Source organism: Aplidium turbinatum, chromosome 12 (assembly GCF_918807975.1).
Source record: "Aplidium turbinatum chromosome 12, kaAplTurb1.1, whole genome shotgun sequence".
Classification (NCBI taxonomy): Eukaryota; Metazoa; Chordata; class Ascidiacea; order Aplousobranchia; family Polyclinidae; genus Aplidium; species Aplidium turbinatum.
Genome location: NC_137483.1, coordinates 9,278,708 through 9,283,777, shown reverse-complemented (window position 1 = coordinate 9,283,777; position 5,070 = coordinate 9,278,708).

Genomic DNA, 5,070 nt, shown 5'->3' with positions numbered 1-5,070 from the left:
TACAACTTTTGTGAAACGACAAATAAAACAGCCAGTGCAAAACAAACATTTTCTCGTGTAGTAACACCGCATTGTGCAATTCATTGTAGGCAACATGGTTACTGGTTAGCCCTTCAGTTGGACGGACGGATTTTGAGTTTCGCATCCCGTTAGTGTCTAGGTATCCCTGGCCTATATGGCGCAAGCCCAGTTACCGAGATTGGCAGAGTGAAGTTTTCCGATTGTTGAAGTGTTGTTGCCGGGAATTACTCCATTTCCGCTGAATGGAGGGCAGTCCTTAACGTGCGTTGCTAAAGCGCACACGGTCACACCCCGAGCGCCGCGTGATCTTGAGCCGGGCGCGCAACCACTGAGCTAACTGGACGGACGAATTTTATTTAGAGATTTTTTTAGAGATTACGATAAGATCGGCGAAAAACCTCCCCCAGCCCAGACGTATGTGAAATCTTCTTTTGTTGTTAAAAGCTTAGTTTATTGGCAAAAGATTGGACTTTTGGTGAAAAAGTTTGAGGAAACTTTTGTGTGATGAAGTTGCGTTATGGGGTAGATAGGCTATTTGCAAGGCTGCCTTGAAGAAGTTATTCCTGGTAAGGAATAGGGTTGCCAGATTGGGCGCTTTTACGCCCAATTGGGCTACTTTTGATTTCTCCAGGCGCCAAAAATTCGTGTTGGGCGCGCTTTTTTAGCTGGGGCCAAATTGGGCTACTTTTTTTGTTAAATATAATATAACTTTTTATGTAAAAATTGTATCAAGTTTAAGATTTTTACTTAATTCAAAGTTATTTCATTGAGGAGCAGCGCTTTTGGAGGCTTCGGTCAGGCAGGGCTACCAATTTGGTATAGCGTAAGATGCCAATTTTCAAAAATGTGCATGTTTAGGCTTTGAAATCTGGCAATTCTGGCAACTGAAGTGATCCAGGTTTTCATGAAAATGCAGTGGACATCGGTCACCGCCATCAGTTCAGTTTGTTTTCATTTCTGACCATCACAACGAAAAACAATATATGTTAAACACAGCAGGGGTCTAGAAAAAGGTAGAAGCGACGAAACACGGACGCTATAACGTGCATGATGCCAAACCAGGACAATTAGTTATGGCATGGTCGCAACACCTTAATAAACTTTTAAGTTAATCTAAAAAGATGAGAAAAAAGGGGTAGTGAATTTTTTTTTAACAATTTATTTGAGTAAAATAGAAAAAAAAACAAGACGAAAAGATAGTTTCTACGTTGATCGACCTTGGAGGATTATCGAAACTGTTGATGGTCTTGAGGGGAACACTCTTGATGCGTTAGCTCATCACGAAAAGCAATTATATTATACCAGTTTTTGTGTTTAGGTAGGTCCGGTACTTGTTTGTAGTTATTTTAACAAACAGTTGAGTGAATGCATAGTTGCCAATCTGTCTGAAAGATTTGAACAACTGGAAAAACACTTATAATTTGGGACTAATGATCAAGCGCTCTGGAAGAATTTGTATATTAACCTATTTCTTTGCTTGGGCTCCATTTTGGGCTCCTTTTTAGAACACTAAAAAAAATTGGGCTACTTTTGAGCTACTTTTTGCATAAGCTTGGCAGTGTTGTGCGGATATTGAAATTTGATAATCCAATCCAATCCGAAATTTTTTAGAAATATCCGAATCCAATCCTGATCCAAAAATAATAGTAAAAGCAATATCCAATCCAGATCCGAATATCCGAAAACTAGCATTATACCGTACTTATAGCAGACATATGTTGCACTAACATTTTTTTCTTACCCTACCATCCTTGTCTCAAGTGCAGCATAACGAATTTATACTGATATTAAAGTAGCACTCAGCCTACCAGTAATCAATCTGAAACACAACAATAAACGACAATAACAAAACAAAGAAAATAACAGTGTAAGCATGCACAGTTGCACACACTTATCAAAAGCATACTGTTTTTGAATATAATGATACAAATGTCATTATAAGATCAGTGTATAATAAATTGTCACTAATCACATGCCCACTTCCATGAACCATACAGAAATGTAAGTCGTTCAGAAAACTATTCTTCCTCAGACCTAAACACAGAGTTGAGTACAAGTAAAGCATCACCAGTTGATAATGTGAATATAATCTAAAATGTCAAGTCAAAAGCATAATAGTATACTGCACAGCAGATCTACTATGGCAAACTTTTTAGCTTCTGCTGGGCACCGGCCAGCACTTTCTAGTACCGAGGTAGGCTACTTTCATCAACCTCTTAGCTTGGCGTGCCTGCCTTTGCTTAGTTGCTGGTTTGCTTCTGCTGACTGCGAGTACCGTACCCAGGGTTGTCAGATTAGTTGTAGCCTTCCCTTCCAGATTGCATGCCAGTTTGATTCTAAATTATTCTAAATTAATTCTAGACATTTCATTTCAAGTCTAAAACAAAATACCATTAAATACGCAGTGTATATTGTAAATATGATATAACTTACAATAAGTAGTGGTGAGAATCTTCATGTTGAAATGAAAATATCCCTAAGATAAGATGATGCCAGCACATTTTTTATCAAGTTTTGTAGCCTTTGTTCACCCCAATTTTATGTCTGTGCCTGCGTGCTTGTTGAAAAAGTTTGTCAAATGATTGGCAGTGTAAACGATGTATGCTGACAAATGAACACAGCAAGCGAAAGAGCAACTGTTTTTTTCTTTATATCATTAGAATTCTTGAAAAATGTACGTAGGGTTGCCTCCTGCTGAGAAGCCTTGCCCAGTTTTTGCCCGTTTGTGTAAGAGCTACCTTTAATAAGTTAATCGCTGTATATCTGCTAAAAAATTTCATACCGTACGTACATACAAATATTAGCCTACCCTAAAAGTGTTTCCAGAAAGCACTACATATAATCCATTATTTGAGTGTAGTTTTGCAAAATTTTTCCAGGGGGCATGCCCTCGGACCCCCTAGAATACGCGTGCCTTCGGAACGTTCTTACCCCCCACGAGTTTTATTGCTTCCCTTCAATCCCTTGCTCAACCCACCAGGATACGCCATTGCGTAGAGCCATATTCTTCCTACAATAAACTTCACATACGCTTGGATTTTTGAACTTCTTATCTAACTGCTTCGATGCAACAAAATATGAAAATCAATAAATATCGTACCGGTACTTAACAATAACTACGGTACTGCATTCTGTAACAACCTAAAAACATAACAGATTAAAAGTAAACTTAACATACATGGAAATACAACCCAGTGTTAAGTGAGCGGAAAGTCCTGTCAGCTAACTAGGTTGCGTCACACTTCTCACAGACAGGCTTTCGTGCCAGAGAGCGTGCAATTCAGCAACACAGTTTCAATCAAAGAGACGGAACTAGGGCAGAAAGTTACGCGCACGCGTTGCAGCTACTAAATGCAATGAAAAAAAGACAATTACCGAAACAATCTAGACTTGTCTAAACAATCCCAATTTGCTTCTAAAAATTATTCCAGATTCCAGACATTTTTTTTCCCTACTAGACAGTTCGTTTTGATTCCAGATCTGGAATCAATTATTCCAATCTGACAACCCTGACCGTACCTACATCGGTATCAGTCTAGTGCTGCCAGATTTACGGAGGCTAGCTTCCCTGAAACGAAGAACAGCAACTACATGGAATTTGTGTCATTCAATTTATTAAAACGTAACTAAACAAAGTTAAACAGATTCGGATTCGGATAATCCGGCTTCGGATCCAGCTTGGGAAAAATTGAATCCAATCCAATCCGGATCCGAAAAATTTCTTCAAATCCGGCAGGATCAGACTCCAAAAATCCGGATCCTGAACAACACTGAAGCTTGGGCTCTTTTTTATATTAACCTCTGGCAACCCTAGTAAGGAAGGTCTTTGGCAACACTGTTATCGGCTACTGTTTGTGTTTGACGCTTTTCTTTGTCGGGTCCAAAAGCTCAGTCTGCAATTGGGCTCTTATCAATCAGCAGAGCTTAGATCTTCGTTATATTCCAATTACTGTAAGTCAACTTACTGAAGAGGTTGATAGCGATGTTGGTTTTATTACAGAGAGTTATAGTCTACGGTATGCTCGAAAAATCTAGGCCCAGCTGAGCGTGGACGCATGCAGTAACCTGAAGTTTTCATTCTTAGTTTTTTTTTTTAATTTCAATTCACACTTTTAAATCAGTCTTAAATTCATTTGATATTTTAGGCGTTTAAAACTCACGATAATAAGCAATTTTGAGACTTACTACTTTTTTAGTGTCAATAAAGTATTTGGAGCTGGTGTACAACTACAAGTCTCTGCCCTGGTAAACAATACCATGATGTTATAGACAGGAATTGACCAAACATACAGAGTGAAACTACTTTATCTTTTGATTGAGTTTCGCTTTTAGCAGCATGATCGTAGCTTACTTCACAAAGTAGATTTAAACGATCTGTCTTAGCCTGATGCTGCGAGTTTGCTGTGGCAATAGTAAGTTGCGCAAGCTTTCGGAACACAGTTCCCTACTTTATCTTTGCTTTACTGCTTACATATTTCAACCCATGTGTCTTGTTCGATTCCTGTCTATGATGTCACGGTATTTTTTACCATGGTGGAGACTTGTACACCAGCTCCAACTATTCTTCATGCTCTGGGTGGTTTGTTTGGCTTCAGGTTTACAAAACAACCATCACTTCAATCTCCAAATCTTGCACACATGCTGTTGTAATCTAGTAGTTTCATAGAGAAAGACTGGTTGGCATCACACAACACAGGTGTAAATTGGCTCAATAGATAATGCTGTAATCAATATTTGTGTGTTAAATTTTGTAAATCATATAAAATTATAAATAGGCCTACAAAGCCATGTATGTTGCCGGTATAGATAAGGAAACAATTTTTAAACAATGAAGCAGTTTGTTTTTTGGATTCTTATGGGTTTTTAAGTTACTGTAAACAACATTTTGCCTTTTTCCCATTTTGGGACATGGTGGGAAATGACACCCAACACAGGTACGTACCGTCGTACCGATATAGCCTAATAACTTTCTGTAACTAAGCGATTCAAATAACTCTAGGAATACATTTTATCTATTTGCTGCATTGCTTAACGGTAATTGAACTTTCA